Here is a 25737-nt window from a genome sequence, read left to right as displayed (position 1 = left end):
AACCCACCAAAGTCACCCAGTACCAGTTGTAACCACCAGAGGGAGCCCAAAAACAGAATCCACAACAGTTTGCCTTTTTTGCTGCTGCATCACACTGTTGACTCATGTGCAGTCTGTGATCTATTAGTAAATCCAAGTCTTTTTCACACGTGCTGTTGCTTAGTTCTATTGCTCCCATTCTGTAGATGTAATTTTTGTTTTTCTTGCCCAGATGTAGAATCCTGCATTTCTCCCTGTTAAATACCATTATATTAGTCTCTGCCCATTGTTCAATCTTATCTAGATTCTTCTGAATCCTATCTCTGTCTTCTTTAGTGTTAGGGTACCGTCACACAGTACCATTTTGATCGCTACGACGGCACGATCCGTGACGTCGCAGCGATCGTATGAATATCGCTCCAGCGTCGTAGACTGCGGTAACACGTTGCAATCACGGCGCTGGAGCGATGCCGAAGTCCCCGGTAACCAGGGTAAACATCGGGTAACTAAGCGCAGTGCCGCGCTTAGTAACCCGATGTTTACCCTGGTTACCAGCGTAAACGTAAAAAAACAAACCGTACATACTCACCCGTCGGTGTCCTTCAGGTCCCTTGCCGTCTGCTTCCTGCTCTGAGTGCAGCCGTACAGTGAGAGCAGAGCGCAGCACCGCTGTGATCTGCTCTCACTTTCCGGCCGGCACTCAGAGCAGGAAGCAGACGGCAAGGGACCTGAAGGACACCGACGGGTGAGTATGTACGGTTTGTTTTTTTAACGTTTACGCTGGTAACCAGGGTAAACATCGGGTTACTAAGTGCGGCCCTGCGCTTAGTTACCCGATGTTTACCCTGGTTACAAGCGAAGACATCGCTGGATCGCTGTCACACACAACGATCCAGCGATGTCAGCGGGTGATCAAGCGACAAAAGAAAGTTCCAAACGATGTGCTACGACGTACGATTCTCAGCAGGGTGTCTGATCGCAGTAGCGTGTCAGACACAGCGATATCGTAACGATATCGCTAGAACGTCACGAATCGTGCCGTCGCAGCGATGAAAATTTCAATGTGTGACGGTACCCTTAGCTAGATTCTGAAAATTTGATTAGTTTACCTTCGGTTACCTTATCTAGATCATTTATAAAAATGTTGAACAACATTTGGGTCAGGACAGAGCCTTGTGGTACCCCACTTGAAACACTCTGCCAATTGGATGTTCAACTGCTTGTCACCACTCTTTGAGTACGATCACTAAGCCAGTTATGAATCCACCTAACTGCAGCCTTGTCAATCCCATACTTGGTCATTTTTTCAATAAGGATAGTATGAGATACTTTATCAAATGCTTTGCTGAAGTCTAGATGTTCTATATCTACCACATTTCCCTGATCCACCCAGTCAGTGATTCCTGTAGCCTGATTGGTTTTCTGGATAGTGGTATTAGCAAATGTGGTCATCAATTACCTCATTATTACACTAATTTGCAATACCAATTGGCCACTATAGTGGGCTTGTTTTTGCTGCTGTTCTTCTAGCTGTCTGCGAGTCATTTGGCTATTTACAATCATGTTATTACACTTTATTTTTTTTACACATTTTCTAATTTCAGTACCCAGGTGATGCCACATTAGCAGCCTTGGTTTTCCTTCTAGTGGACTAGAGGTATTTATAGAACATTTTGGTAATTTAAAAACATTTTGCTACATTGTTTTTTTCAAATTGAATTACTCAGGTCATGCCACTATTTCAGGTTAGGTTTTGCAGCGGGCTTGCGGTATTTATGGAATGGTCAGAAAAAAAATCTGTCTTCAATCTATCTACAGTTTGAATCTACCAATATAAACTGCAATAAGTATTAATACACTGATTATTTAAAAGCATGTTAGTGCACTATGTTTCCTAATTGCAATTCTAATATGTTGTCAATTTAGCTGGATTGGTTTTATAGCTAGCGTTTTGTGGGATTAGCGCACACATTTGGTTATCATTTAGCATTAATACACTGGTTTCCTAATTGCAATATCTATACCTATGCTAGTGGTCTGTGGGTATTTGCAGAAAATTTTGGTTGCTTATAAACAAGTTATTACACTTTTTTCTAATTGCAGTGCCCATGTGATGCCACATTAGTGGTCTTCATTTAGCTTCTTTTGGACTGGGGGTATTTACAGGAAATTTTGGTTATTTAAAAACATTTTGCTACATTGTTCTTTCAAATTGTTGTACTCAGGTCATGCCACTAGAGTAGTTTACTTTTGCTACTAGTGGTCTGGGGGTATTTGCAGAAAATTCTGGTGATTTAAAACCATATTTTTACACTATTTTTCTATTTGCAGTATGCATGTAATGCCACTATATCGGGTTTGGTTTTGCTACTACATCTTGGGATATTTTCAGAAATTGTTTTACTTAAAAACATCTTGTTTCAATGTTTTTTATAACTTGTCTTGCGTTTGAATGTATCATTGTAAGCTGCACTAATCTTTAATACACTGTTTCCCTAACTGCAATACCCAAATGGTACCACTGTAGCTTGATTTGGTCTATGGATATGGGTTTGTGTCCCGGAGTCTTTTTCCTTATAAGCTGTCAAAACCTACACCCGGAATCTTTATAGATTCTGCACCCTTAATCCAGTTGTATTTTACTCAGGTTGTTCAAGATATACGTCTACAGGTAGGGATCATGCACACAGAATCCACCCATTGTTTTGTGCTAGAGGGCTTGCCCTTCCCAGTGGTTCTTGGACTCCCTTGGCTGACGTTACACAATCCCGTAGTGGGCTGGAAGGCACGGGAGATAGTGAGGTGGAGTGAGTACTGTCATAATTTCTGAATCTGCACCCTTATATTCATGTTAGCTACCAGGCCTCTGCTAGAGTATCTGTCTGATTTTGAGGATGTGTTTTCAGAACAAGGGTGTCAGAAACCACCACCTGATCGACCATATGATTGCTCTATCAATTTAATTTCTGGGGAAAAGTTGGCTAAGAGCAGGTTCTATAATACTTTGGGTCCTGAGAGGCAGTTCATGAAACATTACATTGTGGAGAGCCTTGCTAAGGGACATTCTGTCATTTGCAACAATTTAACGCTCAAGAATCTAATTTCATACTATTGAAAATGGTTTATAATATATACTAACTAGGTGAGAAAAAAATCTGTGAATGAGTGAAGAAGAGTTTAGTTAAATATTGAAGAAAAAATCCATTTTGGAACAAATCAAGCCAGACATGTCACTTAAAGCAAGGATCATCAACCTACAACTTGCCTACTTTGGACAATTTATACAAAGAAAGCAAACACTGGAGAAGGACATCATGGTTGGAAGAATAGAACCCACAAAGTGTATGGGAAGACCAGCAACTCGTTGAATTAGTACTATCAAGATAACGTCAGAGAAGAACCTGGTGGACCTAATTCATCCTTCACATCGCCATGGCTTGAGATGAAGCCAAAGGCCATTAAAATAAATAGTTATTTCATAGACTTAGGATGTGATATTTTAAGTTCTATCTTACCCCATTGGATTATTTTATTTAATTTTATATATAATTTAGTTAATCTTTTGACACGAATGAAGTGTGGGGCTGTCTTATATATTATAATTCACTTAATCCATCATAAACGATGGCACTGTTATCAGTGGGAACTAGACTTAGTTGCTTTTGTGGGATGTGGAGTCCATTTAACTTATCAAATTATGGCAATAGGGGTGTCAGGTGGAAGAGGCCGGTAAGTTATGGTGGACTAATTTTAATTAATGCAAGGTGTTAAATAGTGGTGGTAAGTAGGTTGAGGTTAGGTCTCCATATTGAAAGGTTTGACAATGATAACAGTAGAATAACTTTTATCTCAGGCTTGAGGGTCTTTGGTAGCGTCATTGGTGCCCTTGAAGCGGAATGGCTTTGCGAGTGTGCTGCCAATGGATTGTTGTCTGCCAGTTGCTGTATGTTAAGCATCTGGCGGATCTCACAGTACCAAAATTTACTTGCCTGGCATTTCATCTGAGTTTACTCTGATCATTCATATCATTACTGCTATTTATTTAGCTCATGGGCTAATGAATGGGGGTCCATCTCATATCTAAAAGTCATAGCTTCTATTAAAGAGATTAAGCCGTTGAATTAGGTTTCTGATTAACTGCTGCAGAATTATATTAATTTTATGACACTTTTCATTTTACAATTTAATTTTGTTCTAACATTGTTAACAAACTCTGAAATTGGGCTAATCAATTTCTGAAAAAAATATAGCATAACTCAAGAGTATTTGTGCCTAAATTACAACTAAACTTGACTCGACCAAAAGTTATTTGACTTGAGATTTTCCTTGTGGGATGTAACAATGTACTAGCATACGATTCTCACATCCTTCATACAGTCACACATTCAAATTAGTAATTCTAAAAGCATCCCACATGAAAAGTGGGTGAATTGCTAAGTCTGAATCAATATAATGTACTTGTTATTGCATTGAAACAAGGGTGTAGCTAAAGGTTTATGTGCCCTAGTGAAAAAGTTCTGCTTAGGTCTATAATCTCCAACAAACACATTTATAATATTATCTAAGCACAGGAAAAAATTTTTTAGCACATCCACTTGTGGAACTTATTATTATTTCAGTATCTATTGGACATTGAACTACTTCAAAACTGTTGTAGAAACCTCAAACTTTAAATGATTATTAAGGCCAGCTGCAGGCGTGTATGACAATTTGTCCAAGTTTCATTCAGGAAAGTCAGATATCTATTTTCATCTGATCTTCATCCAACTGTCATCCAACTGTCATCCCTGTGCTATACATGTGTCTGTTTCTTATGTCTGTGTGACATCCATGTGTGATGCATTTTCAAACATATACATTGAAAAATTTACATGGTCAAATACAGTTTCCTAGGTTTACAATAGAAATGTATCCACGAAAATCAGATGCCGCACGGATATTCTGTGTGGGATCCTATTTTTTTATGCACCCATAGATTTGAATAGGTGAGTCTCAACTGAGACTTGGAAGAAACTAGCAAATACTGAAATTTGCTTCTTACAGACTTTTGGACCAAGAGAAAATTTGGTCAGCACATGTCCGATTTATACGCTCGTCTGCGTGAATCCTAAAAGACTGATTGCAGAAATTTAGCCCAAAACTGAAGCTAAATCCTATGCATATTACGTGTATGAATATTTTTCATTGTTTGAGGGGGATAAAGTTACATTTTCAGGGATCCTCTGAGTTTATTTCCTAGCTTTCCACAGGAATTATTTAAGAACTCCCTGATTACCGTACATATTGTCCATCACAGATGTAGAAATCATCATAAGGCTGTTTAAAATATGTCAGCATTTTTAGAAATTGTCGCATGTTTATTCACTTAGAAGGACGGAGCAAGGAACTTGGAAGGGAAATTCAAAGGATCGATTGCATCAGTATACATGTTTAATGCATGTGTGCCGAACTGTTATTTTCCTGTGCTATATCCGCTGTCAGGACAACTGTGGTTCACTGTTAGCGATCCCTGCTCACAAAGTAGCTAATATTACTAGTGCATTGAACAGAGCCAAGTAACGATTACTTAACCACTGGGAAAGGCTATTGTACATTTAAGTATTGACTCGAACGCACCTTTCCGCTCTCTGAAAACACTAATGGTAAAATAAATATGTTAGCATATGGCAGTTTAATGAACCCCATGTACTTTGTTCTCTAGTTTTACAGCCTGTTGTATTATTAGCAAATTTTACAAAAATCTACGGTGTATTGTTCCAATCTGCAAATAATTACTAGCAGACTTCTGTTCCCTGTTCTTTACAAGCAGGTGGCTTTTAAGAAAAAAAATTTGTTATTTCCAAATAAAACCAATATTGCTGAAAGAGTCAAATTCCTTACTTACTGAACTGAAAAACTGGAAAACAGTAGTGCAGTCTAAGGGTGAATTCACATGCAGTAATTTTATAGCAGAAATTTCGGCAGCTGAGGATTACCGGAACAGGAATCTCTTTCAGATGATTTCATGAAGCTTATTGTAACAATATGGGAGCTGGGGCTCAAAAATCCACTAGCCACAGGGACAAAAGTACACTGGATATCAGAAGTGATATAAAAGAATTGTAGGGGATGTATTTTGTCAGTAATGTCTTTGGTGCCCAATTGAGTGGTGAAGTGTAGTGAAGTTCTGTTTTGTATTAGGGTAGCTTCACATGACTGATGTCTCCACATCTGAGAAAAATTGTTCTGATTATTCGGATCAGACTTTGATCAGAATTTAATCAGGGTGAAATCAGTTTTTTCTTGGACATAGGGAAAAAAATGTATCTCTACCTTCTGAAGAAACAAAGTCCAGCCAAAACACTCAAAACTAGTGTTGAGCATTCCGATACTGCAAATATCGGGTATCGGCCAATATTCGCTGTATCGGAATTCCGATACCGAGTTCCGATATTTTTGCGTTATCGGAAATCGGAATCGGGATCCATATTCATGTAAAAAATAAAGAATAAAAATAAAAAATATGGATATACTCACCCACCGACGGCCCCTGGCTTTCAGCGGTGCAACCGGCAGCCTCCGTTCCTAAGAATGCAGCGAGTGTAGGACCTGCAATGACGTCGCGGTCTTGTGATTGGTCGCGTGACCGCTCATGTGACCGCTCATGTGACGTCATCGAAGGTCCTTCATTCTCTGCATTCTTAGGAACGGAGGCAGACGCTTGCAGCGGTGACAGCCAGGGTTCGTCGGAGGGGTGAGTATATCCATATTTTTTATTTTTATTCTTTATTTTTTACATGAATATGGATCCCAGGGCCTGAAGTAGAGTTTCCTCTCCTTCAGACCCTGGGAATCATCCAGGATCGCTCCCTATTACGTTCCGATATTTGTGTCCCATTGACTTGTATTGGTATCAGGTATCGGTATCGGCGATATCCGATATTTTTTGGATATCGGCCGATCCAATCCAATACCGATACTTTCAAATATCGTAAGGTATCGCTCAACACTACTCAAAACGGAAAGCAAACAGGAGAGATATACACAGACATAAAAATCTTTATTGGTAAATGGTAAAATGCCAAATAGCATCCATATTGACTGAAGACAATAAAAAACATGTTTCTGGTGTGTCAAGCACCGTTATTCCTTCTCCATTCTGTCAGTCCATGAAAATGTTTTTCATGGACCAATAGACTTACATTGCTGATTTTGATCTGACACTCGAATCAAAATTGGACATGTCCCAGATTTGTTCTGCAGACCCCTTGATCCGAGGAAAAAATGGGACATGTGCACATCACCAAAGAATATCATTGGAAAGAGAGCTATTGGTGAAAACCACAGATAGCACTTATACGAGAAAATTGGTCGTGTGCACGAGTCTTTATACTGAGTGATTTATACCCAGTGCACTAACATAATCTTATTATCATTGGCTTTAGATGGATTGCACACTTCATTTTTATTTTAGAAAAAAAGTTGCTTAGGTGATTTTTTACTACTGCAAGTTATGTTCTTTAGGCCGGTGTGACACTTGCGAGTGTGATGAAAGTGTAACACCCCAGGGTCCTGGTTGTTACAGTGGCATTGCTTTTCTCATGGGGAGATTTATGTCACTCTTGGAAGCAAGGGAAGATCTCTTCTATCAGGTAAACACATACATACAACAAGTTCACACTCCAGGTCAGAAGAGGGAGCTCTGAACCCGGCTTTCCGGGGAGCTGCTCTTGATATATATTGTGGCTGGAGGGGAAGTGAGTGAGCAGTCTGTCAGGAGGACAGGACGAGAGCAGTAAGACAGTAAGTGTCGGAAAGACTGAAGGGGCCGTGCAGCCAGAGTTGCTGTAGCTCCTGCGGAAAGAGAACTGAGAAGGAAAGAACAGTTTGTACAAAGTGTGCAGGAGAGCAAAGCACAGGAGAGTGACATCTGGGGAGGGTAGCTATGACTAGGCTACCTCCCTGGCAGAGCGCAGATTCCAGGAGCCGGAAGACCAAGGTTGTGTCGGACTCTAAGAGGCACAGCAGAAACCGGCAGGACAGCTGGATTACAAATCACCTGTCTGCCTTAATACCCAGGAGGCACAGTGGCACATAGGGCCCGGGTCGTGATAGAGACCATGCAAAAAGGCTCGAGCCACCTGTCATACAAGTTTATGTCCCACCTTTATGGAGGACAGAGAGGAACTGTGAGGACCTTGCTAGAAGCCATAGGCAGTAAGGGACTACAATACCACCGCGCTATGAGGAAGGCTTTCATCTCCACCTGGTAGAGAGGACTCTGAACTTGCTTCCAAGCCGGCCGGACCCTGCCTGTACCTGTGATCTGGTGCCCTGGACTGTAGATACCTGCAGTTTCCAGTAAACCAGGTAAAGAGACTGCAAACCTGTGTCCTCATTCTTTACTGCACCATTCACCATCTTCATCTATTCACTGGGAGCCCTGGGGACCTACTTCACCTGTGGGAAGTTATACCATCTAGCTACCATAACATCACCCCAGAGGACCCCTTTAAGCAGCGTCGGTCCCCACAGACAGGACGCCACAGGTGGCATCACAAACACAAACATTATTACAAATCCCCTTAAAAGACCTTTCCCTTTAGTTGGGCGCCCAGGGCCACAGACCGGGTCGCAGCCACTGTGACATCCCCCTGTGAGTACCGGACTCGGTGCAGAGTACCCCACGGCCCTGGCGGGCGTTCCACAAGAAGCTCACGCGGGTCTCTCACATCAATACCCGATACTGCCGCCAGCACTCGGACCATGTATTTCTATGCAGCCACACGCTGTTGTTCCGAGTGCCGGCAGCAGTGCCGGGTATTGATGCGAGAGACTCATGCGAGTTTCTCGCATCACACCCGCAAGTGTGACCCCGGCCTTAGTGAACCATCACCTGCTTATTATTGCAGCTGGTAAACTGAGTCCACGTTCACATATTTAGTATGTGGTCAGTATTTTACCTCAGTATTAGAGTAAGATAAAACCAGAAGCGGGTGATAAATACAGAAGTGATGACGTGTTTCTTTTATACTTTTCCTCTGATTTTTTCACTCGTGGTTTTGGCTTACAAAGGCCGGGGACACGCTAGCGTATCACATACGATGCTAATGACACTCGGCTCCTGCTCTGCTGTGAGTGGGAGCCGAGTGTCAGTGCTCTGTGCTTTGATCCTCTCAGCTGAGAGAAGATCGCAACACCGGTGCGGAGGAGACGGAGAAATTAATTTCTCCATCTCCTCTGTTGCTGGCGTCAGCGGGAATCGCACTGCACTCGGGCGATATCCAAGAGCAGTGCGATGTTTCACATGCACCCATAGACTTATATAGGTGTCTGCGATTCGAATTTCGCAAGCAGTCATACCATGCTGCATTTTTTTCACGTCTGATCATGATCCGATTGAAGCAGGAAAAAATGCCACTGAAAACAGAAGCTTTGGATTAAATTGGGACGAATGCAATCCAATTTTTAATCGGATTGAATTTGTCTGATTTAATCACAAATGGGAGCGAGCCCAAATAGTGATGTAAATTACTGACCAAATACTGAATGTTTGAACATGGCCTAAAAGACAGCTAATAAAGGGGCATTTGACCAGACCTGTCCATCCAATTGAAAAACTGCACATGAGAAAGTTTGTGAATTGGAGGAGACAGATGGACAGATCTGGTCAAATATTCCTTCATCTGCAGCCATATTATAGATTGGAGAGTTGTTTGGTCAGTGAGAAAGGCAGCACTAACAAGAAATGGAGGAGAACATGTGAAACTAATATAATAGCAATGTCACTAAATCATATCCCCAATAGAGATGAACGAATATGTACAGAAAACGATCGCCGAATCAGAATTTGCCATATTCATGCCATATTGGTGCCGAATTTGTTTTACGATCGTTTTCGAACATATTCGCTCATCTGTACTCTCATTGACTCAAATGGCGTTCGGCTATGTTGCAAATACAGCGATCGTAATCCGAACCGAATATTGAAATATTCACTCATCTCTAGTCCTCAACACATTTGTTAAAGTTTTTGACATAGTGGAAACCCCTTTTATGACTTATAAAAGCATAGGCAAATCCCAAAACAGATCTGTTACATTGTTAGAAATTGTGCTTTTTTGCGAATGCACTTTGTGACAGCTGCAGTGAGGTTCATTCACAGAAACCAGGCTGCTACAGATTTAAGTCAGTTTATTTTAAGAAACAACTCCTAATGCAATTGTGAATAATCTTTAAAGTGACTATAAATGACAAATTACGGTACATAGAAAAGAAATATATTTCAGCGATGGTTCCATTCTACAAAATATGAAAATGATTCTACTAGAAGTGACACCAGTATATCCTCCATAATAGCAAGATGATATGAGCTGAGTGGTATGACCTGGTTTGCTCCATATTTCTCATTTCCTATATCTTTTGTGTAGCTGCATTTAGCTCAGTAGCTTTCTTGTATGCTGCCAAGTAGCATCTGGAGAAACAATTTGTGTGTCTGGCTTTGTGAAGAAAACAATTCAATATCTCACATTTTTAGATAATTTCTTCTGCAGAGTCTCCTGGTCCTCGCTCGTGTCCTCAAGACTGATGGTTACTGTAGCAGAGTAGAAAATAAAGAATAGTCACTCTCGTCCACCTGAATGTTTGCAAGTTCCACTTGTCTGATGACCTTGCTGCATTTTATTGACAGAGTTTATGAGGCGTTCATACATGTGAGCTATTCAATGTCTCCTCTTCAGCCAAAAATATTGCAAGCCCAAATAAGTTTTATGAAAGCTATTTTATTTTCCATAAATAACAGGCCAGGTTTGGGAAGTGATGAAGGTTGCCTTGGACATTTTCTGCTTTGAGTCTCCTGCAAAAAAACATGCCCTTTGTAGAACTCAGAACTTGTGGAGTAAAGATTTAGGGGACCTGTGTTTGTCACTGTAATGTCCACACAACCGTAGGAAGTATGCCGGTGAATTCACAAGTGGCCAGTTTGTTAGGCCAGTCTCACACGTCCAGATAATTCCGGTACCGGAAAAATCGGTACCGGAGTTATTCGTGTCTGTGTGTCCGTGAGCTCACGTAGGCCATCCGTGTGGCACACGTGCGGCAGCCATGTGCCGCCTGGGTACCACACGGACCGTGCAGGACAGACAGCGCTAAAGTTTAGCGCTGTCCCCTGCATCGTGCTGAAGCCGCGATTCATATCTTCTGTGCAGCAGCGTTTGCTGTAAAGAAGATATGAATAATCCATTTTTTTTAGTGGTATTTCGTGTTTAAAATAAAGCTCCATGTCCCCACCCCCTGTGCGCCCCCCCGCTGTTCTGAAAATACTCACCCGGCTCCCTCGTTGGCTATCGCTGCTTCCTGTCCTGGCCGCAGATTCTCCTGTATGCGGTCACGTGGGGCCGCTCATTTACAGTAATGAATATGCGGCTGCACCCCTATGGGAGGTGGAGCCGCATATTCATGACTGTAATCGGCGGCCCCACGTGACCGCATACAGTAGAAGGTGCGGCCAGGACAGGAAGCAGCGACAGCCAACGAGGGAGCCGGGTAAGTATTTTCAGAACAGCGGGGGGGCGCACAGGGGGTGGGGACATGGAGCTTTATTTTAAACATGAAATACCACTAAAAAAATGGATTATTCATATCTTCTTTACAGCAAACGCTGCTGCACAGAAGATATGAATCGCGGCTTCAGCACCATGTGGGGGGACAGCGCTTACTGGAGCGCTGTCTCCTGCACGGCACACGGAGAATGTCCGTGTGCGGTACGTGTTTTACACGGACCCATTGACTTTAATGGGTCCGTGTAATACGTGCGCTCCCACGAACACTGACATGTCTCCGTGTTTGGCACACGGAGACACGGTCCGCAAAAAATCAATGACATCTGCACAGATGCATTGATTTTAATGTGTCTATGTGTGTCAGTGGCTCCGGTACGTGAGGAAACTGTCACCTCATGTACCGGAATCACTGACGTGTGAAACCGGCCTTATAGATATTTTTGTGACTGCAATTTACCTTAATTTATAAAATGAAAGTACTTGCTGCCTACATTACCCCTCTCTGATCAATGTTAGGCCACTTACACAAATTGGGCATTTGGTGAGTTTTTACCTCAGTATTTGTAAACCAAAACCAGGAGTGGATCAATCACAGGAAAGGTATAATAGAAACACGTCAGCAGTTCTGCATTTTTAACTCACTTCTGGTTTTGGCTTACAATTACTGAGGTAAAATACTGACCAAATACTGAGGTACATACACAATGCAGCAATACCAGCACCACACAAAACCACCATACCTTCTGTAGAGCCCAGGAATTCAAGGCAACTGATCAGCTTCCTGGACGATTGGTGCAGCACCACAGACCGTGAAAATCCAGGTGAAGAGATGAATGGGTGGCACTCCGTATTTGGTAAAAAAAAACCCTCTTCTATATTGAAATAAGTTTTTCAGCATGGACGTGTGGAAGGGTAGGCTGTACCAGGTCCCTCGCCCACCCAGTGCCCACTTCCCTCTCATCCATGCTGTAAAACTTGTTTCAGTAAAGGAGAGTTTTTTTTTACCAGACATGGAGTGCCACCCATTCAACTCGTCTCCACCTGAATTTTCCAATACTGAGGTAGAATATTATTATTATTATTTATTGTTATAGCGCCATTTATTCCATGGCGCTTTACAAGTGAGGAGGGGTATACATAATAAAAACAAGTACAATAATCTTGAACAATACAAGTCATAACTGGTACAGGAGGAGTGAGGACCCTGCCCGCGAGGGCTCACAATCTACAAGGGATGGGTGAGAATACAGTAGGTGAGAATACTGACCAAATACTCACTTTGGGTATGTGGCTTAAAAACCTTCACACACAGAGATTTCACTAATGCTAATGCAAGTGTAAACAGACCGCTGCTGATAATTGGAAATCCTCAGCATGTCAATTTATTCTGCTAACGTCACTATGGATTTCACCCTGCGAAAAGTGACCATTTTTACGGCATCAATAAAATAATGTCACTTTTTTAAAAAGTCCTAAGAGTTTTGTGTCTACAGCACCTTTGCATATGCAAAAAAAATTTGCCACAGGTGCTTCAGATTTTAAATTCACTGGTTCAATGAAAATGTCCTAAAACTATTTTTAGTCTTGGTTGCTAAAGAATATACAGTATTGTACAGATGACCTCTGTGATACAAATCATTCCCAGTCAATTGTGTCTGACTAATGATAAAAAAGGTTTCAAAGAATATGAAAAAATGTCATTGATGTAGAAGGACAAATTTGCTTGATCTTGATATTCATTGTTGTCACCAGCAGAGTTGCACAAATTTCAGCATAAAATATTTTCCACATGCATGACATTGCCCACATAAGACTACACCCTAGAATAGTTTTTCAATTTCATGTGTCTCACAGACTGATAATGATTCAACATTTGTTTTTCACTTTAGGCTGGAGTCCCACACAACCTATAAAAAAGGTCCATTTTTCACAGCCGAGATTCGCAAAAATGTTCCCCAACAGTGATCCGTATGTCATCCGTGTTGAATGCGAGGATGCGATTTTTTTCTCAGTGGCCGTGTGACATCCGTATATCATCCGTATGGTGAGATTTTCTCTCCGGCTTGCAAAATGGACATACAATGGATCCATGACCTCAAATATTCGTGCAAACATATATACAGTCTATATATATATATATATATATATATGTCAGTGAGACACATATATATATCTTTATATTTCATACAGAGCTAGATAGCAGAATAGCCGACAATTCAATTGTCGGCATCTGTAAAATCATTACAGAACCCGACAGGATATGAGACATGGTTTAGTAGTAGTGTGGTGTGTAAAATTTTGGAGCTGTAGGTGTTAAATTAAAGGATTACTTCACGGAAAAAACTAGTGTGGGCTCCCGCGCAATTTTCTCCACCAGAGAGGGAAAGCCAGTGACTGAGGGCAGATATTAATAGCCTAGAGAGGGTCCATGGTTATTGCTCCCCAGGCTAAAAAAATCTGCCCCCAGCCACCCCAGAAAAGGCACATCTGGAAGATGCGCCTATTCTGGCACTTAGCCTTTCTCTTCCCCTTGCCCTGTGGCGGTGTCATATGGGGTAATAATGGGTTAATGTCACCTTGCTATTGTATTTCTTATACACGAGTATATACGGTCATCCAATTCCGTCATTACTACTATATATATATACATATATATATATATATATATATATATATATATATATATATATATACACTGTTTATATATATAAAAAATTATACATACCACACACAAAATGAGAGATAGCTGCGCTAAAAGCCTTTAGCGAAGGACAGCGTATGGGAGAAAACAAAAGCTGCAAACAGGCATGGTGCACACCCTGTCAAACGTGTGCAAACTTAACCCCTTCATGACCTTGGGATTTTCCATTTTTCCGTGTTCGTTTTTCACTTCCCTCCTTCCCAGATCAATAACTTTTTTATTTTTCCGTCAATATGGCCTTGTGAGGGCTTATTTTTTGCGGGACGAGTTGTACTTGTGAATGACATCATTGGTTTTACCATGACATGTACTAGAAAATGGAAACAAATTCCAAGTTCGGTGAAATTGAAAAAAAAGTGCAATCCCATGCGTGTTTTTTGTTTGGCTTTTTTGCCAGGCTCACTAAATGCTAAAACTGACCCGTGATTATGATTCTCCAGGTCAGTACGAGTTCATAAACACCAAACATGTCTAGGTTATTTTTTATTTAAGTGGTGAATAAAAATTCCAAACTTTGCTAAAAAAAAAAAAAAGCGCCATTTTACGATACCCGTAGCGTCTCTATTTTTCGTGATCTGGGGTCGTTTGAAGGCTTATTTTTTGAGTGCCGAGTTGACGTTTTTAGTGATACCATTTTGGTGCAGATACGTTATTTTGATCGCCCGTTATTGCATTTTAATGCAATGTCGCAGTGACCAAAAAAACGTAATTTTGGCGTTCCAAATTTTTTTCTCGCTACGCCGTTTAGTGATCAAATAATTTAATCCTTTTTTTATTGATAGATCGGGCGATTCTGAACTCGGCGATACCAAATATGTGTAGGTTTGATTTTTTTTTTAATTGTTTTATTTTGAATGGGGCAAAAGGGGGGTGATTTAAACTTTTATTTTTTTTTTATTTATTTCATATTTTTTTAAACATTTTTTTAAACTTTTGCCATGTTTCAGTAGCCTCCATGGGAGGCTAGAAGCTGACACAACTCGATTGGCTAAGCTACATAGCAGCGATCATCAGATCGCTGCTATGTAGCTGAATTGCAGGCTTGCTATGAGCGCCGACCAAAGGGTGGCGCTCACAGCAGGCCGGCATCAGTAACCATAGAGGTCTCAAGGAAACACACCTATTCAGGCAATGATTTTCCTTGTACTTATTGGATTGTGCACATTGTAGATTGAAGGCAGTAAAGCCATGAAAGAACACATATGGAAACAAAGAGTAAAGAAATGTGTGAAATAAGCCAGAACCTTGAATGTATCCTCATTCGCAGTCATCAAAATCATCAATAGCTATGATGAAACCAGCCCTCATGAGTACCGACCCAGGAAAGAAAGGCCAAGAAAGACCTCTGATGCAGAGAATAAGTTCATCACAGTTCATATCATCAGAAAATGCTAGCTGACATCACGTCCGATAACAGCCCTCATAAATAATGCACAGTTATCAAGTGGCATAAATATATCAACACCATCTTCCAGAGTAGAGGGCGAGAAGAAGGCCTTTATGGTCGAATTGCTGCACAGTAGCCACAACTGAGGGCCACAAACAAGAAGAAGACACTTATTTGGACTTAGCAACACACGGAACGGACATTTGATCAGTGGAATTTATTCAATGGTCTGATCATTCAAAATTAGAGACTTTTGTTACAAATTGACATTTCTTTGTGAGACATGGTTTCTATATGTGTTTGCCCGCCGTGAAACATGGAGGGGGAGGAGTGATGGTGTGGGGGTGCTTAGCTGGGGATACTGTTGGTGATTTATTTCACTTTTCAAGACTCACTTACCCAGCATAGCTACCACAATACTCTGCAATGACTGGCCATCTCATCTGGTTTGCAATTTAGTGGGACCATCATTTGTGTTGCAACAGGACAATGACCAAACGCAAAACTCCAAGGTAATGTACAAGCATTGTGAATAAGAATGCGGTTTGGGATGACTTAGACCGTAGAGTGAAACAAAGCAGCCAAAAAGTGCTCAACCCCTGTGGGAACTTTTTCAAGACTGTTGGAAAGCCATTCCAGGTAGTGACCTGATGAATCTGCTTAAGGGTACGTGTCCACGCTCAGGATGGCTGGCGGTTTGGACGGAGCGGCAAACCCGCTCCGCCCCCTTCTGTAGACGCGATGATGCCGGATGTGTTCATTGCACACATCCAGCATCATCGCACCCCACACATAGGGCCCTATGTTATTCCTTGTGGCGGCGCAGCGTCGCCACAAGGTAAACGGACATGCTGCGATCTAAAAAGACACGCAGCATGTCCGGAATCGCAGGGCCGCCAGATGCGTGTTACCACTCATAGTGAAGACGGGATTTCATAAAATCGCCTCCACTATGCTGTAACATCTGGACGCTGCGTGTTTCACACTGCGGCTCTGCACAGTGTCAAACAAGCAGCGTTTCCTGAACGTGGAAACATACCCTTAGAGAATGTCAAGGGGGTGTAAAGCTACCATCAATGCAAATGGGTGGTAATTTGAGGAATCTAAAGGCCCCGTCTCACACAGCGACGCTGCAGCGATACAGACAACGATGCCGATCGCTGCAGCGTCGCTGTTTTGTCGTTGTGTGGTCGCTGGAGAGCTGTCACACAGACCGCTCTCCAGCGACCAACGATGCCGAGGTCCCAGGTAACCAGGGTAAACATCGGGTTACTAAGCGCGGGGCCGCGCTTAGTAACCCGATGTTTACCCTGGTTACCAGCGTAAAAGTAAAAAAAACAAACACTACATACTCACATTCCGGTGTCTGTCCCCCGGCGTCCGCTTCTCTGCACTGTGTAAGCACAGCGGCCGGAAAGCACAGCGGTGACGTCACCGCTGTGCTCGCTTTCCGGCCGGCAGGCGCTCACAGTGCAGAGAAGCTGAGACGCCGGAGGACAGACACCGGAATGTGAGTATGTAGTGTTTGTTTTTTTTTACTTTTACGCTGGTAACCACGGTAAACATCGGGTTACTAAGCGCGGCCCTGCGCTTAGTAACCCGATGTTTACCCTGGTTACCAGTGAAGACATCGCTGGATTGGTGTCACACACACCGATTCAGCGATGTCAGCGGGACCTCAACGACCAAAAAAAGGTCCAGGCCATTCTGACACGACCAGCGATCTCGCAGCAGGGGCCTGATCGCTGGTACGTGTCACACATAGCGAGATCGCTACTGAGGTCGCTGTTGCGTCACAAAACTTGTGACTCAGCAGCGATCTCGCTAGCGATCTCGCTATGTGAGACGGGGCCTTAAGGTTTAACACTTCAGAGCAGCAGGGTGGCTCAGTGGTTAGCACTGTTGCTTTGCAGCGCTGGGGTCCTGGATTCAAATCCCACCAAGGATAACATCTGCAAGGAGTTTGTCTATTCTTCCTGTGTTTGTGTGGGTGTTCCCTGGTTTCTGATAAGGAACTTAGATTGTGAGCCCCATTGGGGACAGTGATGATAATCTCTGTAAAGCACTGCGGCATATGATGGCGCTATATAAGCAAAGCATAATAGAATAAAAAATAACACAGATTCTGGTTTGTGCACACGTGTTTCTTTTCTCCTTGTTTCCATGTGTTCCTTCATGGATTTGCTGCCTCCAGTCTGATTCTGCAATGTTCACATTCCAAAAAGAACATTGAAAACCATTGAATGCACAGGTGTTCCCAAACTTTTCACTGATATTGTATTTATAAGAAAAAATTGCACAACAGTTACAATATATCTTCATAGTACACACAGACCATGACATAGAAAAAGTGCCATTATTTTATACACAGTGAAAGTTACTGTGGTCTATGATAGTAATTTATCTTGTGACAGATGATCAAAATGTAGAAATGATTTTGTGACAACATATGTCATGACACTGGCAGGCATTATGTCACTTGTGATACATGTGCCGCAGAACAGGGTCATATTATAATATATTATGTTAGTGTGCTAGCACGGTGTGCCCATGATTACTTGTTTTCTAATTATTTTTCTAAAGAGATAAAATGCAATTATCCTGTAAGGGTGGTAGTTGCGATTACGTTGGGGATTAGTATGTATGTTGCTATCTTTTACAGCATGGTTCATCTAGACAAAAGATTTAGTCTTTAGGTAAGTTTGCTGTGAGATGGAAAAAAGATGACTAGAAACACCCAAACATTGTGCCTGATCCCAACAGCACAATAGCATTACAAAACCCCTAAGATAATTACTTAGCAACCAGACCTCGCCACTGACACCATTGGGCAAATTGCAGTAAATTGCTCTTTCTCTGCAGGAATCTCACTGCGCTCCCTTTGGAATATATCCTCATTTCCTCTGTTCGGTGTGTTAGTGGATGCAATACATTTACACAATAAAGATGACTGCCATCCCAGCAAATTTTGTCTGAATACCGGCAATGCATCTGTTAGGTTTCTGGAATGGCTGCTACTATTATTGGTCGCCTGCGCTTACTCAGCAAATAGCACAATTGTGTTACGTTCCTGAAGGGACAGGTCTTTTAGCGGCAAAATTATGTTTGGATCATTTATTTAGCATGAATTTCTGCAATAACTTGGTAAATGTGCCTGTCCTGAAATTTCAGCTAAATCTACAGTTCTTGCTCAAGCCTGAAGGAATTTAACTACAAAGAATTACTGGATATGTGAAGTAATAATATTTAGATGATAAAAGAATGAACAATTCACTTCTCAATGTGTAACCTTCATTAGGTATCAATAATAAAAATAATAATATCTCAGTACGCTATAATATACTGTACTTATAGAGCAGAGTAGGGGTCGGCGCTCTATTTCTTTAACACAGATCAGTGACCCCCTGGTTCCATATAGTCTAATGCTGCAAGTAGGGGTAAAGGGCGAGTGATGTCCTTTTTATGATGGATCCATCACTGCGTTGGGATGAGTGCTCTAAACAGAAATCATAATGCAGATGTTATCGAAGCCCAAGGGCGGGTGCAGACGGCCATAGATTCTCTCATCCAAGAGAAATGGGTCAATTATGCAAAAGACAGTCTGATCAAACTCTGATTAGTGTGTGATCAGAGTATCAGCATACCGTGATCTGATTATCTTGGATGAGAAAATTGGAACACACTGTGTGGAGAAGATGGAGAGCAACATTTCTCCATCTTCTCCATTGTGTTACTGTGCGGAAATTGGACTGCACTTAGATGTCATCAGAAAGTGCAATTCGACAAAACATTGGATCACACTCAGACCAGTGTTAGTTTATGGAGCCGTGCACATGTCCAATTTTTTTCTTTGGACACATTACGTCTGAGGAATAAATTGCTGCATGCCCGAGTTTGATACAATTGGATTGCACTCAGCCGTGCAAGTTAATGAGCACATGGAAAACATACAACTACACCTTAGGCCAGTTTCACATTAGCGTTTTGAGGTGCTGCAGAGGGCTGCGGACTTCCTCCGTGAAGCCCACCCTCCGCCGCTAGCTCCGCCTACTTCTGCATGCGGCCTGCATGTGGCCTGCGTACCTATCTTTAACATTAGGTACCCAGGTCGTGCGGCTGTATGCGGATGCTTCCGCATGCGTCATTTTGATACACAGGCCACATGCAGAAGTAGGCGGAGTTGCGGCCGAGGGCGGGGCTTCATGGAGGAAGTCCGCAGCCCTCCGCAGCTTCTCTAAACGCTAGTGTGAAACTAGCCTTAGACTGATAATACGGTCGTCTGCATGAGCCCTAAGGAAGATACAGGCTTGGGATAGAAGTCTGGCACTAAAATTACATGACCCAACACAATCACACTACTAGTTTTCTGAATGCCAAAAGTCAGGGAAACATACCCACCAAAATACCGTAAAATTCCCCAGATAGTTTAGACTCTAACATAGTAATAGGCTCCTGATATAACTCACTTTGGAGCCACTGGGGTCTATTTCTATGGGAACTTTTGTTGAAAATGTTCAGTATGTCTCATACATTTACATGAAGCTCAACAAAAAGTGTTGACTATTTTTTATCCACTGTAAATTATATCACTAAGGCTGACCATGCTGACAAGATCAATTATTTGCCCTAAAATAAAGTGTCTTACAGTGGAAACTCCTTTTTAGACAGAATCCAGCAAGTAATTTGTCTGCTCACTAAGGCCTCTTTCACACATCCGTCTTTTTAAAGATGTCGCAATGAGTCGTTCTGTGCAAAAAACGCATCCTGCAAAGTTGCCCGCAGGATGCGTTTTTTGCACATAGACTTGTATTACCAACGCATTGCGACGTATGGACACACGTTCCATACGTCGTGCTCTGGATGCATCGGTAATTGGCGGACTGTCGTCACAAAAAAAGTTCAATGTAACGTTTTTTTGTGCGACGGGTCCGCCATTTTCGACCGTGCATGCGCGTCCGAAACTCCGCCCCCTCCTCCCCGGAACTCATAATGGGCAGCGGATGCGTCTGAAAACTGCATCCGCTGCCCACGTTGTGCACTATTTGCACAACGTCCGTCGGTACGTCGGGCCGACGGTTTGCGACGGCCCCGTACCGATGGAAATGTGAAAGAGGCCTAAGGGTCTGACGTCTCCAATCACAGGTGATCAGCTGTAATTCCAAAGGGAAGCCACAGACAGTCACACGTAGCATTACAAGCCAGCTAAACTGATGAACTGCTGTCCATGTAATGCATGGAGCTTCCAGGACTGCAAGAGCAGGAGCCAATCCTACAAGGAAGCTTTGTGGCACAGACAGAGCCCCTATATGATACCCATATGGCCTAACGGCATAGTGTGGTCTGCACTGATGGGACAATCCTTCTAAGGAAAGAATTCTCTATTTTGTCATTCTAATGTTTCCACAATTCAGACTGATTGATAAAAACATCACACTTTGAACAGCAGTAACGTCCTTAGCTTTGGTGTTTTCACAGGTTTTTGGTGGTCTATATGTGTGTTATATTATTATTTTTTCAAAATCCAACTGGAGTAGACGGTTATTGAAGCCTCCATGATCACAGTCTTCATTACCAAGTAATGTATCTATTTCTAGGAAATGGGAAAAAAGATTTTCTATATGACTTTAAGTAAAACCTAGCCCGATGTATTAAATACTTTGTGCAGAAGTACAGCTGTGATTCAAGAGCACGGGCGTGGACATACCATTGGCGCAATCTGTACAGTTGTGATTTAACTGCACAAAAGTGGACGTACCATTGGTGCTATCTGTGCAAACACAGAGGGGCCCTATAAGGGGTGCCATCCAACCCCCCAATGTTGAACACAAAGGGGTGCATTATCATGAACTATTGGACTGCAAAGGCCCCACATACATTTTTTGCACTCGGACCCTCATTTGTCTCTGCCCCTGCAAGAACAAGATGTCAAACACATGGATGGTCTAATCAGGTTTCCCACCATTATTCTGCTAGAGTATGAGCTGCTGTTGTACCGTTAGTGCCCTACTCTATATTCAAAGAATTGCATTATTATTTTCCCATTTTCCCTGTTAAGGCCGGGGTCACACTTGAGAGTGCAATGCGAGAAACTTGCACGAGTCTCTAGCCTCAATACTTCCGGCACTCGGGCCCAGAGCGCGCGGCTGCATGGATTTCTATACAGCTGAACGCTCCAGTCCCGAGTGCTGGCGGCAGTGCCGGGTATTGAGGCGAGAGACTTGTGCAAGTTTCTCGCATTGCACTCGCAAGTGTGACTCTGGCGTTACTTGTACCTTCAGTTTAATCTCTTACTTAACATTGTGACTTAGTGGAATTATGCCCCCTTGACTGCTGGGCATCAGAGCAGCTGCTTACTTCTTCAGGGGGAATAACTTTTGCGCCTACTATATTAATCTGGATTTTTCAGACTGATTGAAAACTGTCTTACTGCTCCAAAAATATTTATGGCATACTTAAAATGTATTCTTTGCTGTTATTTGTTATTGTATCTCCAAAAATGTTGAACTTGAGGTAAGTCGCTCAGAGAAATGGCTGCATATTATGTGTGTATGCACACTATTATATAGGGCTGTCCAGGATCATAATACTGATGATGTATCCGTAAAATAGGCCATCAGATTGTTGGGGGCTCAATTATCGGCATCCTCGCTGATCAGCTGTTTAAACAGAACCTCTCATGTAAGATAAGGCTATTAACCTGCAGATATGGGGTTAATCTACAGGTTAATAGCATTCTGACACGTGAGGAGCCCACACTGAGAGCCCCACTGCCGGGAGAAAATGAACTTTATTCCTACCGTCAGTGCTTGTCTTCCAGTTATTGGGGTGACATGACTCGGTTTCAGTCATAGCTCTGTGTATAGAGAGCGGCGGCTGTAACTGCGCCCCAGCACTAATAATAAACACCAAAGAATAGCACTAGGCTAAAAAATACTAAAATATCCAATTTTATTTTAACAAAAGTATTAATACACAAACAATTATTATTAAATACATTAAAACAAGAGAACAAACAAGTAAACAGGAAAAACCGACGGGTATGGCTGGAGACAAAGTGGTACTGATATATATAAAGTGCCTTAAGAACAATCAATATTAGATAAATACAGTCACAAAGACCATTTGCTCAACATCATAGATCATGGCGCGTATGCACCACAAGTGAGGTAAATATACTAATAAATATATAAAGAAATCATACCATACTAATATGCTGTCAAAAAACTTGTGCAGCAAATAAATAAATAAATATATTTTATTATCTATGTGCATGTGCAGGGTGCACACTCACCATGATCATGAAGTCCAGCAAAATAGATCAATCATAATGGCAAAACAAGTTAAAGGCACATAATTACCTAAATGTAAACCACCAGCCAGAGACCCACGACACCCGACGCGCGTTTCGCTACGGAAAGCTTCGTCCAGGGGTGGTGGGTAACTGGAAATGAGGCATTATTTATAGTTGTCATTGGCCAATGACAGAGAGACACACTGGCTCTCCACAAAAACACATAACTTAAACAAAAATAATATACCAAACATCCTACACTCGTAAATAACACAAAAAATAATAATAGAACATAGAAACTCGTAATATTCACTGAATACTGATATCCACAACCAAATAACTCCCGGATCCGCCCCCATTACTTCCGGGTTACGACACAACCCATTCATTCAAATACCTATTTATCAACAAAATATCCATCATGCGCCCCAGCACTGACTGACGCCAGCCTCAGCATTAGGACCGGAGGCACGGTTACACAGAGCGGTGTCGGAAACTGTCCCAGAACGCTATTAAGTGTCATATTAACCCCATATCTGCAGGTTAATAGCATTATTTATTTACATGACAGGTTCCATATGCATTGCAGCACTTATACAAGTGAAAGGGGCAATGCTGCAACCCAACAGAGCCACTACTAAGAGTTTGGTGTGCAGGTAGGCCACACAATGTGAATGATGGAAAGTCTGCTGAGCACTGCGGCCTATTTAAACAGCTGACTGGCAACGGTGCCGAGAATGGGATCTCCACCGATCTGATATTCATGGCCTATCCTAAGGAAAAGTCCATCAAAATTATGATCCTGAAAAACCCCTTTATATTCCAGGGGAAATCCAAAGTATATTGTTACTTAGCTTTTTCTGTTTCTAGCTGCTTTAGTATCTCACACTAACCAGAGGGACAGTGACTGGACACCTATTATTTCAGGATTGGTGTAGGTTCTAGGGGGTCAGTCACACACCGACCACACTGCATTGGGTCATAGAAAAACCCATTAAGTCATGCAGTCAAAATATCTAGAAAGTCATAGTTTTTGTCAACTCATGTTACTCGTATCATCAGACACTCGGTATAGATGCTTTGGAGTTGAATATCAGAGAATAATAAAAGTCTCTATCTGGCAGTGAGCGATCGGTTGCGGGTCAGAGTAAGGGTGAGCGGAGAGTAGTCATGTCAGCATGAGGCTTGTAGAAATAGCAGCGTAGGTTCTGGACTTCTGGAATCCAATACCCCACCCTCCCCTCTTCTGGTTTTGTTCCAGCTCTCTCCATGGTTACCTGACATGGAGAACAGTACGAGAGCTTTTGTGGAGCAGCAGCCTTTAGATCCAGGCAGTAGAAAACCCAGGAATTCCCTTCCTTCACTTCTCACCTGTCTAATACAGCTTTATTGCAAATGATAAAGGCTGGATAATATTCTTCTTCTGATCCTGCCTTCTATACTTTTATATTCCCCCTGTAATGTATCGGTTGCAGTAAAATGAAGCCACAATGTGATGAGCGGTCATTAATTCATTCATCTCTTCATGCTGTTGTAGTAATAAAGGGGATTCTCCCAGTCGCCTCTAGGAAATCCTGCTTATATGATCTGATCGCTCAGACACCACATTGGCTTATACAGAGTTATGTTCCAGTAAGTTGTAATGAACTGGATTAAAACAGACGAGATTTACTAATGCAAATGTTACGGAGAAAACCTGCTAAAAAATGCATAACACTGAGTCATAGTAAAATTACGTAATTGCATGAATATTAATACTATTAGTGCATTGCTATATAAAATACAAACATACTTTGCAGCCATCTGAGATATCACAGACAGGTTTATCTACACAAGTCCGTCTGTGGGATTCCACTGTTCGTCGTGGGAGGTGAAGCTCAGCATCACTTGGGTACCAAAGGATCGAAATCCCTGGGCTAGACAATGCCACATTCCAGCTTTGCATATTTATTTAGTAGACTCAGGGAATAGAACACAATCCAGTTTTACCCATTGTAAATGTGTAGTAGATGCAAATTGTAATAAAAAAAAAAATCAATGCACAACTCGAATATAATCGTGATGCCTATTATACACAAATTATATTGTATCCAGAAATATAACCTACTTTATCCAACTGTATTGGAAGCGATCATGAGCAAAATGACTGTATTCAGGTGCACCTTCATCACCTGCATGTATAGTAGATGTCATGTGCTCACTACATCCTATATGCGACCTATCTGCCAATGACGGAATCCCAGCTATTAATGCATGCACAGTATAATGCAGATAATATGAATATACAACGTAAGGAATAATTGCAAAGAAATGATGATAGATTGTCTTACCAGACACATGCTGCTTCATACAATAGTTAATAATTCCAGGTAAGTAGGAGGATTCAGGAGGACTGATGGAGCGGACAACCAACCTGCTCTACAGATGAAGCCTCCTTAGCAGGTGAGAGACAGGATTATAGGAAAAAAGACAAGACAAGATGGGTTGGGCTGCTGGTGAAACACATTACACTAAGGAAGGCTTGTGTTAAACTACCAGTCTAATGGTGAAGGAGGGAGGTGGAGAGGCAGGGAGGAGGGGACAAGGGATTGTCTCTCAGTGAATCTGTGTAACATGCTTTCCTTGATGCTCCTTTGGGATTCTGAAGCATGGCAGACCCTTTCATTGCTGTGGTGATGTAGGGCAGACTGCGGGAAGATGCATGGTGATGATCTCATGTGTACCTGTGTAAGGAGTGTACAAAGAAAGAAAAAGGCTGGGATTATTTTTATACACACAAAGAATGTAGTGACTAAATATTGAGATGGTTTACCACTATATTTTTATAATATTTTTCATG

The 25737-nt window shown here is 42.0% G+C and overlaps 1 protein-coding gene across 1 annotated transcript in view; it reads right to left on the bottom strand.

Moving 5' to 3' along the window:
• Positions 1-25410, bottom strand: part of SEMA4B (semaphorin 4B) — a 388104-nt gene extending 362694 nt beyond the window's left edge. The window contains exon 1 of the mRNA XM_077263528.1: positions 25229-25410. The gene's annotated coding sequence lies outside the window, so the exon portion shown is untranslated. The remainder of the gene's footprint in view (positions 1-25228) is intronic.
• Positions 25411-25737: the final 327 nt, after the last annotated feature.

Source organism: Ranitomeya variabilis, chromosome 5 (assembly GCF_051348905.1).
Source record: "Ranitomeya variabilis isolate aRanVar5 chromosome 5, aRanVar5.hap1, whole genome shotgun sequence".
Lineage (NCBI taxonomy): Eukaryota > Metazoa > Chordata > Amphibia > Anura > Dendrobatidae > Ranitomeya > Ranitomeya variabilis.
This window is presented reverse-complemented; position numbering and strand designations above follow the sequence as displayed.